This window comes from Arachis stenosperma, chromosome 6 (genome assembly GCF_014773155.1).
Source record: "Arachis stenosperma cultivar V10309 chromosome 6, arast.V10309.gnm1.PFL2, whole genome shotgun sequence".
NCBI classification, from domain to species: Eukaryota; Viridiplantae; Streptophyta; class Magnoliopsida; order Fabales; family Fabaceae; genus Arachis; species Arachis stenosperma.
Genome location: NC_080382.1, coordinates 82,588,555 through 82,601,036, shown reverse-complemented (window position 1 = coordinate 82,601,036; position 12,482 = coordinate 82,588,555). Strand labels below are relative to the sequence as shown.

General features: G+C 35.8%; 1 non-coding gene across 1 annotated transcript; it reads left to right on the top strand.

Moving 5' to 3' along the window:
• The first annotated feature begins 7,935 nt into the window (after positions 1-7,935).
• LOC130937445 (small nucleolar RNA R71) lies at positions 7,936-8,043 on the top strand. Its single transcript, XR_009068665.1, has one exon. It is a non-coding gene; the product is annotated as a small nucleolar RNA R71 (small nucleolar RNA).
• Positions 8,044-12,482: the final 4,439 nt, after the last annotated feature.

Genomic DNA, 12,482 nt, shown 5'->3' with positions numbered 1-12,482 from the left:
GCAGTTAATGTCTTTCCACTCCTCAAATGAATAGCTTGGCACTTTTCTGTTATTTGTTTAGATAATTACTGTCTTGTCTGATCCAATTGTGCTTCCATATTCTTGTTAGCATTTTGAGTGTCTTGTAGCATCTCTTTAAATTCTGCTAACTGTTTTGTTAGAGCAAGTAATTGTTGGTTGAGTTCAGCAACTTGTTCTGGAGGACTAAGTTCAGTGGATACTGCTTTAGCCTCTTCTTTCATGGAGGACTCACTACTTGAGTACAGATGCTGATTTCTAGCAACTGTATCAATGAGCTCTTGAGCCTCCTCAATTGTCTTTCTCATGTGTGTAGATCCTCCAGCTGAGTGGTCTAGAGACATCTGGGCCTTTGCTGTAAGCCCATAGTAGAAGATGTCTAACTGCACCCACTCTGAAAACATTTCAGAGGGGCATCTCCTTAGCATCTCTCTGTACCTCTCCCAGACATCATAAAGAGATTCATTATCGTCTTATTTAAATCCTTGGATGTCCAGCCTTAGCTGTGTCATCCTTTTTGGGGGAAAATATTGATTCAGGAATTTGTCTAATAGCTATTTCCATGTTCTTATTCTGGCCTTGGGTTGGTTATTTAACCACCTCTTAGCCTGGTCTTTTACAGCAAATGGAAATAGCAATAATCTGTAGACATCCTGATCCACTTCCTTATCACGTACTGTGTCAGCAATTTGTAAGAATTGTACCATAAACTCAATAGGTTCTTCCTGTGGAAGACCGAAATATTGGCAATTTTGATGCACCATGATAATGAGTTGAGGATTTAACTCAAAACTGTTGGCTCTGATGGGGGGGTATACAGATACTACTTCCATATGAAGCAGTAGTGGGGTTGGCATATGACCCCAGAGTCCTTCTGGACTGTTCATTCACTTAGGTCTATGATGGAGAAAGGGAGATGATGTGGATTGTAAATGAACAATAAGTATTTAAAAAAAATTTTCTTTTTAAAAAAAAAAACGAAGTCAAAAGAGAAAAACAAAAAAAATAAAATAAATGAAAAGTTGAATGTAAGTTTTGAAAATTAGAGAGAGAAAGTGGTTAGAGAGTTTTGAAAAAGATATGTCCTAAAAAGATATTTGAAAATTAATACTTGTAAGAAAATAAATAAAAGAAAAGATTTGAAAAAGATATGATTTTAAAATTTTAAAGATTGAGATTTTCTTAACAAGAGAACACCAAACTTAAAATTTTTCAATCAAATTAAGAAAGTGGGACAAGGAATTCAAAAAAAGAGAAAAGGATTTTGAAAAATTTTATCAAAGATTTTCAAAAAAATATAGAAAAAAATTTTTTTAAAAAGAATTTATTTTGAAAAAAATTTAAAAACGTAAAATTTTAAAAATTGAAATCTTGACTTGACTAGTAAGAAACTACTAAAATTTTTATAACTTTTGACTAAGTCAACCTAAGAATTCAAAAATGATGAGTAAATAAAGATATTATTTTGAATTTAATGAGGAAAGAGAAAAACAATAAAAACACACCAAACTTAGAATTTTTAGATCAAAACAAAGAAAATAAACAAGAAAACTTTGAATGTCAAGATGAACACCAAGAACACTTTGAAGATCAAGATGAACACCAAGAACAAATTTTGAAAATTTTTTAGAAAACAAATTTGGACACTAATAATTCAAAAATGCACAAGAAAAACAAGGAAAAACACAAAACAAGAAAATCTGAAGATCAAACAATGACACAAAAAATTCGAAAATATGAAGGAAACTAAAAACATGCAATTGACACCAAACTTAAAACATGAAACTAGACTCAAACAGAAAACTCTAAACCAACAAAAAAATTTTATTCCTAATCTAAGCAATAAGATGAACCTTCAGTTGTCCAAACTCAAACAATCCCCCGCAACAGCGCCAAAAACTTGGTGCACGAAATTGTGATCACACTTTTCACAATTCCGCACAACTAACCAGCAAGTGCACTGGGTAGTCCAAGTAATACCTTACGTGCGTAAGGGTCAATCCCACGGAGATTGTCGGCTTGAAGCAAGCTATGGTTATCTTGTAAATCTTAGTCAGGAGATTAATGATAAAAATGAAGGTTCTAATCTCACGGATTCGAGTGCTCTGTTGTCAGGAAAGCTAAATCAATTTCGTGAATCAGAGACCCAAGAGATACGCACTCAAGCTGTCGCCCAATGACTACGTTGAGCTCAGATAGAATGGAAGTGGTTGTCAGGCACGCGTTCATAGGGTTAAGAATGATGATGATTGTCACAGATCATCATATCCTTCATATTGAAGTATGAATGAGTATCTTAGAATGAAAGCAAGTGTGATTGAATAGAAAATAATAGTAATTCAATTAAACGCCAGCTTTGGTGCCAGTTTGGGCGTGTTTGGGATGAGCTTTGAAGTTTTCACGTGCATAGGCCACTCTTGGAGATAAACGGCAGCTTTGGTGCAAATTTGGGCGTTTAACTCCAGTTTTGGTGCCAATTTTGCGTTTTATGCCAGAAAAGGGTTTTTGGCTGGCGTTTAACGCTAGTTTGGGCCATCAAATCCCCGGAAAAGTATAAACTATTATACATTGCTGGAAAGCCCAAGATGTCTACTTTCAAACGCAATTTATGGCTAGCCAATTGGGCTTCTGTAGCTCCAAAAAATTCACTTCGCGTGCAGGAGGGTCAGAATCCAACAGCATCTGCAGTCCTTTCTCAGCCTCTGAATCAGATTTTTGCTCAGGTCCTTCAATTTCAGCCAGAAAATACCTGAAATTATAGAAAAAAACACAAACCCATAGTGAAGTCCAGAAATGTGATTTTTGAACAAAAATTAATAAAAATATAACAAAAAGTGAATAAAACATGCTAAAAACTATATGAAAACACTACCAAAAAGCGTATAAAATATTCGCTCATCAGCTGGCCATTCGGCCATGCCTAGACCTTTTCCTCTTATGTATTTTCAATGGTGGAGTTTCTACACCTCATAGATTAAGGTGAGGAGCTCTGTTTTTCCTCATGAATTAATGCAAGTACTATTGTTTTCTTTCAATTCACGCCTACTTCTTCTCCAAGATATACTCTTGTACTTAATTCAGTTAAGTCATACTGAAGGGGTGACCCATAACAATCACCCACTATCTTCAGTACTTGCTTAGCCAAGATCCGCGTACCTGACAACCACAAAGCGGTCTACATGATGTTCATCATAGTCATTGGACGCCAGCCAGAGTGTACTCTCTTGGGTCTCTGATCCACGGATTTGCATAATCTCTCTCCTGACAACAGAGCATCCGACCCCGTGATTAGGATCTTCGTGGTATAGACTAGAATCAATAGACATCATTCCTGAGATCCGGAAAGTCTAAACCTTGTCTGTGGTATTCCGAATAGGATTTGGGAAGAGATGACTGTGAGGAGCTTCAAACTCGTGAATGTTGGGCGCACTGACAGTGTGCAAAAGGATCAACGGATCTTATTCCGATGCTAGTGAGAACTGACAGATGATTAGCCCTGCGATAGCTACGCCTGGTATTTTTCATCCGGGACGAGAAATCCGACAGTTGATTAGCCTTACAAAAACCGTAGCCAGACCATTTTCACTGAGAGGATCATACAGCTTGCCATGGAAGGGAGCACGCATGATTGGATGAAGGCAATAAGAAAGCAGAGGTTCAGAGGCAACAAAGAATCTCCAAATGCTTATCTGAAATTCCCACCAATGAATTACATAAGTATCTTTATATTGTTTTATGTGTTATTTATCTCTTAATTATCAACACCTCATAACCATTTGAATCCGCCTGACTGAGATTTACAAGATGACCATAGCTTGCTTCAAGCCGACAATCTCCGTGGGATCGACCCTTACTCACATAAGGTATTACTTGGATGACCCAATGCATTTGCTGGTTAGTTGTGCGGAGTTGTGAAAAGCGTGATCACAATTTTGTGCACCAAGTTTTTGGCGCCGTTGCCGGGGATTGCTCAGATTTGGTAATTTTCTTCTTGTTTCAACCTTTATTATTTTCAAAAAGTTTTCAAAAATATTTCAAAATTTTTCTTCTTTTTCGTTTTCCAAAAAAATTTTCGAAAAAAAATACAAAAAAATTATAAAATCATAAAATCAAAAAATATATTTTATGTTTCTTGTTTGAGTCTAGAGTCAATTTTTAAGTTTGGTGTCAATTGCATCTTTTTAATTTTCTTAAAAATCTTCGAAAATTCATGCATTGCATTCTTCATGTTCTTCAAGTTGTTCTTGATAAGTCTTCTTGTTTGATCTTCATATTTTCTTGTTTTGTGTCTTTTCTTGTTTTTCATATGCAGTTTTGCATTCTTAGTGTCTAAACATTAAAAATTTCTAAGTATGGTGTTTTGCATGTTTTCTTTTCTTGAAAATATTTCAAAAATAAGTTCTTGATGTTCATCATAATCTTCAAAGTGTTCTTGGATGCTTTTTTGCTCTGATCTTAATTTTTCATGTTTTGAGTCATTTAGTTGTTTTTCTCTTTCCTCATTAAAATTCAAAAAATCAAAAAAATTTATTTCCCTTATTTTCCTCATAATTTTTTAAATTTTGGGTTGACTTAGTAAAAATTTTTTTAAAATAAGTTGTTTCTTGTTAGTCAAGTCAAGATTTCAATTTTAAAAATCTTATCTTTTCAAAATTTTTTCAAAAATAAAATCTTTTTCATTTTTCTTAATATTTTTGAAAATTGATTTTCAAAATCTTTTTCTTAATTTCATTTCAAAATTTTGAAAAAATTAATGTGATTGATTCAAAAATTTGAAGTTTGTTACTTTCTTGTTAAGAAAGGTCAATCTTTAAATTTTGGAATCATATCTTTATAACTTCCTTTCAAATCTTTTTAGTCAAGTAATCCATTTCAAATCTTTATAACTTCCTTTTCAAATCTTTTTCAAAATAAATTTCAATCATATCCTTTCAATCATATCTTTCTCAAATCATATCTTTTTCAAAATCAATTTCAAAATCTTTTCTAACTTCTTATCTTTTCAAAATTGATTTTCAAATATTTTTCAACAAATTAATTAACTTTTTGTTTGTTTTACTATTTCTTATCTTTTTCAAAACCACCTAACTACTTTCCTCTCTCTAATTTTCAAAAATTACCTCCCTCTTTTTCAAAATTCTTTCTTATTAACTAATTGTTTTAAATTTTAATTTTATTTCTTCTCCTTATTTTCAAATTCTAACTAATAATTAAAATAAAAACAAAAATAATTTTTCTCTTTTAGTTAATATTCGAATTTTCTCCTCTCTCTTATCTCTTTCTATTTATTTATTCATTTACTAACACTTCTCTTCATCTTAAAATTCGAACCCTCTCTTCTTCTCTGTGTTCGAATTTTTCTTTCATTCATTCTTATTCTTCTTTTCTTCTACTCATATAAAGGAATCTCTATACTTTGACATAGAGGATTCCTCTTTCTTTTCTGTTCTCTTCTTTTTCACATAAGCAGGAGCAAGGATAAGGACATTCTTGTTGAAGTAGATCCGGAATCTGAAAAGGAAGCTAAGAGAAGCTAAAGCACAACACTCTAAAGAGGACTTTATTGAAATTTTCGAAAAAGGAGTAGAGATGGCCGAACCCAATAACAATGGTGGAGGTGCAAGGAAGATGCTTGGTGACTTTAGTGCACCAAATTTCAACTTCCATGGAAGAAGCATCTCAATCCCTGCCATTGGAGCAAACAATTTTGAGCTAAAGCCTCAATTAGTTTCTCTGATGCAACAGAATTGCAGGTTTCATGGACTTCCATCAGAAGATCCTTTTCAGTTCTTAACTGAATTCTTACAGATCTGTGATACTGTAAAGACCAATGGGGTTGATCCCGAGGTCTACAGGCTTATACTTTTCCCTTTTGCTGTAAGAGACAGAGCTAGAATATGGTTGGACTCTCAACCTAAAGATAGCCTGAACTCCTGGGATAAGCTGGTCACAGCTTTCTTAGCCAAGTTCTTTCCTTCTCAAAAGCTGAGCAAGCTTAGAGTGGATGTTCAAATCTTCAGATAGAAAGAAGGTGAATCCCTCTATGAAGCTTGGAAGAGATATAAGCAACTGACCAAAAAGTGTCCTTCTGACATGCTTTCAGAATGGACCATCCTGGATATATTCTTTGATGGTCTATCTGAAGTGTTTGAGATGTCATTGGACCATTTTGCAGGTGGATCTATTCACCTAAAGAAAACGCCTACAGAAGCTCAGGAACTCATTTAAATGGTTGCAAATAACCAATTCATGTATACCTCTGAAAGGAATCCTGTGAATAATGGGACGCCTTAGAGGAAGGGAGTTCTTGAAATTGATGCTCTGAATGCCATATTGGCTCAGAACAAAATGTTAACTCAGCAAGTCAACATGATTTCTTAGAGTTTGAATGGATTGCAAAATGCATCCAACAGTACTAAAGAAGCATCTTCTGAAGAAGAAGCTTATAATCCTGAGAACCCTGCAATGGCAGAGGTGAATTACATGGGTGAAGCCTATGGAAACACATATAATCCCTCATGGAGAAATCATCCAAATTTCTCATGGAAGGATCAACAAAAGCCTCAACAAGGCTTTAATAATGGTGGAAGAAACAGGTTTAGCAATAGCAAGCCTTTTCCATCATCATCTCAGCAACAGACAGAGAATTTTAAGCAGAACCCATCTAGCTTAGCAAATATAGTCTCTGATCTATCTAAGGCCACTCTAAGTTTCATGAATGAAACAAGGTCCTCCATTAGAAATTTGGAGGCACAAGTGGGCCAGCTGAGTAAAAAAGTCACTGAAACTCCTCCTAGTACTCTCCCAAGCAATACAGAAGATAATCCAAAAAGAGAGTGTAAGGCCATAACTATAACCAAAATGGCTGAACCTAGAGAGACTGAAAAGGCAGGGATTCCCAGTGAGGAATAACTCAAGGGACGTCCACAGACCAATAATAAGTTCCCTATTGAGGAACCAGAGGAATCTGAGGCTCATACAGAGACCATAGAAATTCCACTGAACTTACTATTGTCATTCATGAGCTCTAGTGGACGTCCCTTGAGGTATTATTGGTTCCTTAATAGGGAACTTATTATTGGTCAGTGGACGTCCCTTGAGGTATTCCTCACTGGGAATCACTGCCTTTTCAGTCTCTCCAAGTTCGACCATTTTGGTTATAGTTATGGCCTTGCACTCTCTTTTGGGATTCTCTTCTGTATTGCTTGGGAGAGTACTAGGAGGAGTTTCAGTAACTCTTTTACGTAGCTGACCCACTTGTGACTCCAAATTTCTGATGGAGAACTTTGTTTCATTCATGAAACTGAGAGTAGTCTTAGATAGATCAGAGACTATGTTTGCTAAGCCAGAGAGGCTCTGCTTAGAATTCTCTGTTTGTTGCTGAGAAGATAATGGAAAAGGCTTGCTATTGCCAAACCTATTTCTCCCACCATTATTGTTGTTGAAGCCTTGTTGAGGCTTCTGTTTATCCTTCCATGAGAAATTTGGATGATTCCTCCATGAAGGATTATAGGTGTTTCCATAGGATTCTCCCATGTAATTCACCTCTTCAATTGCAGGATTCTCCGGGTCATAAGCTTCTCCTTCAGAGGGGGCTTCTTTAGCACTGCTGGATGCAGCTTGCAATCCAGTCAAATTTTGAGAAATCATATTGACCTGCTGAGTCAACATTTTGTTCTAAGCCAATATGGCATTCAGAGTATCAATCTCAAGAACTCCCTTCTTCTGAGTCATCCCATTATTCACAGGATTTCTTTCAGAAGTGTACATGAACTGGTTATTTGCAACCATGTCAATGAGTTCTTAGTCTTTTGTAGGTGTTTTCAGATGAAGAGATCCACCAGTAGAATGGTCCAATGACATGTTGGATAATTCAGACAGACCATCATAGAATATACATATGATGCTCCATTCAGGAAGCATGTCAGAAGGACAACTTTTGGTTAATTGCTTGTATCTTTCCCAAGCTTCATAGAGGGATTCACCTTCCTTCTGTTTGAAGGTTTGGACGTCCACTCTAAGCTTGCTCAACTTTTGAGGTGAAAAGAATTTAGTCAAGAAAGCGTTGACCAAATTGTCCCAATAGTTTAGGCTTTCTCTAGGTTGTGAGTCCAACCATGTTCTAGCTCTATCTCTCATAGCAAAGGGGAAAAGCATAAGTCTGTAGACCTCGGGATCAGCCCCATTGGTCTTAACAGTATCACAGATCTGCAAGAATTTAGCTAAGAACTAAAGAGGAACTTCCAATGGAAGTTCATGAAACTTGCAATTCTACTACATTAGAGAGACTAATTGAGGCTTAAGCTCAAAGTTGTTTGCTCCAATGGCAGGAATTGAGATGCTTCTTCCATAGAAGTTAGAAGTTGGGGCAGTAGTCACCAAGCATCTTCTTTGTATCTCTGGCATTGTTGTTGGGTTCGGCTGCCATGTCTACTTCGTTTTCGAATTTTTCTGTAAGGTCCTCTCCGGAGTGTTGTGCTTTAGCTTCTCTTAGCTTCTTCTTCAGAGTCCTTTCAGGTTCAGAATCAGCTTCAACAAGAATATTTTTATCCCTGTTTCTGCTCATATGAAAAAAAAGAGAACAAAAGGGAGTAGTGGAATCCTCTATGTCATAGTATAGAGATTCCTTGATGTGTTAGAAGAAAAGAAGAATAGAGGAATGAAGTAGAGAGAGAATAAGAAGAATTCGAACACAGAAGGAGAGAGAGAGTTCGAATTATAAGTAGAAGAAAAGTGTTAGCAAATAAACATAAAGAGATGAGAGAGAAAGTATTCGAAAATTAAAACTAAAAAGATTTTAAAAAAAGATTTTAAAACTAAAAAGATTTTTAATTAACTAATTGTTTTAGTTTTAATTAAAAAGATTTTTGAAAAAACGGTTAGTGATTTTCGAAAATTGGAAGTGGAAAAGTGATTAGGTGGTTTGAAAAAGATAAGAAATAGTAATTAGTTAAAAAAGATTTGAAAATAATTTTGAAAAGATAAGAAGTTAGAAAAAAAGATTTTGAAATCAAAATTTAAAAAGATATGATTGAAAAATATATGATTTTAAAAAGATATGATTGAAAAGATATGATTGAAAAAGATTTGATTTTTAAAATTGATGACTTGACTAACAAGAAATTAAAAGATATGATTCTAAAATTCAAAGATTGAACCTTTCTTAACAAGAAAGTAACAAACTTGCAAGTTTTTGAATCAAAACATTAATTGTTAGCAAGGATTTTTTAAAATGTGGAAAGATAAGATTTTAAAATTATGAATTAAAACATGAAAATTTGAAAGAATTTGAATTGGGAAAGAAATTACCTCCCTTGTGTCATCCAGGTATTAAACGCCAGAATGATATCCATTATGGCGTTTAACGCCCATGTCGCTGCCTCTTTGGGCGTTTAATGCCCAGCCAGATACCCTGGCTGGCGTTAAACGCCAGAAATCCTTCTTTACTAGACGTTTTTCTAGACGCCCAAAATGCTGCCATTTCTGGCGTTAAAGGCCCATAATGCTTTACTGGCATTCTTTTTAGGTAGTTTTTAGTATGTTTTAGTTACTTTTTATTATATTTTTATTAGTTTTTATGCAAAAATCACATTTCTGGACTTTACTATGAGTTTGTGTATTTTTCTGTGATTTCAGGTATTTTCTGGCCAAAATTGAGGGACCTGAGCAAAAATCTGATTCAGAGGCTGAGAAAGGACTACAGATGTTGTTGGATTCTGATCTCCCTGCACTTGAAGTGAATTTTCTGGAGTTATAGAAGCCCAATTGGTGCACTCTCAATTGCGTTGGAAAGTAGACATCTTGGGCTTTCCAGCAATGTATAATAGTCTATACTTTGCCCGAGATCTGATGGCCCAACCTAGCGTCCAAACGCCCATTAGAGACCCTTTTCTGGCGTAAAACGCCGGAATTGGCACCAAAGCTGGAGTTAAATGCCAAAACTGGCATCCAAGCTGGTGGTTAAATCCAAGGATGGCCTATGCACGTGAAAGCTTTAAAGCTCAGCCCAAGCACACACCAAGTGGGCCCCGTAAGTGGATTTCTGCACCACCCGTAAGTGGATTTCTGCACTATCTACTCATTTTCTGTAAAGCTAGTTCACTAGTTTAGTATATATAAATAGCACTTTTTACTATTGTATTGATATCTTTGGACCACTTTTTGATCCTTTGATCAGGTCTTCTCCCCCCTGTTTTTGAATTCTTATGCCATTTGGGAGGCTGGCCATTCGGTCATGCCTAGACCTTTTTCTCTTATGTATTTTCAATGGTGGAGTTTCTACACCTCATAGATTAAGGTGAGGAGCTCTGCTGTTCCTCATGAATTAATGCAAGTTGATGAGCGGATAATTTATACGCTTTTTGGCATTGTTTTTAGTATGTTTTTGGTATCTTTTAGTTAGTTTTTATTATATTTTTATTAGTTTTTAGTTAAAATTCACTTTTCTGGACTTTACTATGAGTTTGTGTGTTTTTCTGTGATTTCAGGTATTTTCTGACTGAAATTGAAGGTTCTGAGCAAAAATCTGATCCAGAGACTGAAAAGGACTGCAGATGCTGTTGGATTCTGACCTCCCTGCACTCGAAGTGGATTTTCTGGAGCTACAGAAGCCCAATTGGCGCGCTCTCAACGGCATTGGAAAGTAGACATCCTGGGCTTTCCAGCAATATATAATAGTCCATACTTTGCCCAAGATTTGATGGCCCAAACCTGCGTAGCAATCTGGCCTCAGAAATTCCAGCGTTAAACGCCGGAACTGGCATAAAACTTGGAGTTAAACGCCCAAACTGGCATGAAAGCTGGCGTTTAACTCCAGAAAAGGTCTCTACACGAAAATGCTTCATTGCTCAGCCCAAGCACACACCAAGTGGGCCCGGAAGTGGATTTTTCTGTCATTTACTCATTTCTGTAAACCTTAGGATACTAGTTTACTATTTATAGGATCTTTTGACATTGTATCTGTACCTTATGACCTCATAACATTTTAGACGTTTTATTGTGTACCTTCCACAGCATGAGCCTCTAAACCCCATGGTTGGGGGTGAGGAGCTCTGCTGTGTCTTGATGGATTAATGCAATTACTACTGTTTCTTATTCAATCATGCTTGCTTCCATTCTAAGATATCACTTGCTCTTAACCCGGATGAATGTGATGATCCGTGACACTCATCATATTCTCAACTATGAACGTGTGACTGACAACCACCTCCGTTCTATCTTAGATTAAGTAGATATCTCTTGGGTTCTTTAATCGGAATCTTTGTGGTATAAGCTAGAACTGATGGCGGCATTCAAGAGAATCCGGAAGGTCTAAACCTTGTCTGTGGTATTCTGAGTAGGATTCAATGACTGGATGACTGTGACGTGCTTCAAACTCCTGAAGGCGGGGCGTTAGTGACAGACGCAAAAGAATCACTGGATTCTATTCCGGCCTGATTGAGAACCGACAGATGATTAGCCTATGCTGTGACAGAGCATCAGGGACGTATTTTCACTGAGAGGATGGGAGGTAGCCACTGACAATGGTGAAACCCTACATACAGCTTGCCATGGAAGGAGCCTTGCGTGTTTGATGAAGAAGACAGTAGGAAAGCAGAGATTCGGAAGATGGAGCATCTCCAAAGCCTCAGCCTATTCTCCATTACTGCAAAACAAGTACATTTTTCATGTTCTTTTGCTTTTTACAATCAATCCTGATAATTTCTGATATCCTGACTAAGATTTACAAGATAACCATAGCTTGCTTCAAGCCGACAATCTCCGTGGGATCGACCCTTGCTCACGCAAGGTATTACTTGGACGACCCAGTGCACTTGCTGGTTAGTTGTGCGGGATTGCAAAAGTGTTATTGCAATTTCGTGCACCAAGTTTTTGGCGCCGTTGCCGGGGATTGTTCGAGTTTGGACAACCGACGGCTTATCTTGTTGCTTAGATTAGGACTGTTTTATTTTTGTTGGTTTAGAGTCTTTTACTTGAGTCTAGTTTCATATTTTAAGTTTGGTGTCCATTGCATGCTTTTATTTTTCTTTTAGATTTTCGATTTTGCATGTTCTTAGTCCCTTTTTGATTCGTAAAAGTTCTAAGTTTGGTGTCCTCTTTGTGTTTTTCCTTTAAAATTTTCGAAAAAATTAGTGTTTGATTTTCTAAAATTTTAAGTTTGGTGTCTTTTTGCTGTTTTTCTCTTTCCTTTTTTTAAAATCAAATCTTTTTCATAAAAGTTTTTCAATCATATCTTTTTAATTGCTGTTTTCAAAATCTTTTTAATTAACTAATTGATTAAGTTCTCAATTTACTTTGATCTTATTCTCTTTTGATTTTCGAATTTTCATTTTAATTTTCCTTTATTTTATTTTAATTTTTTTTCGGTTATTTCAAAAAATAAAATAAAATAAACAAAATTTATCTCTTTGCAATCATTATCATTTCCCTTTTGTCCATTATGGACTTAAGTGGAATTAATCAGT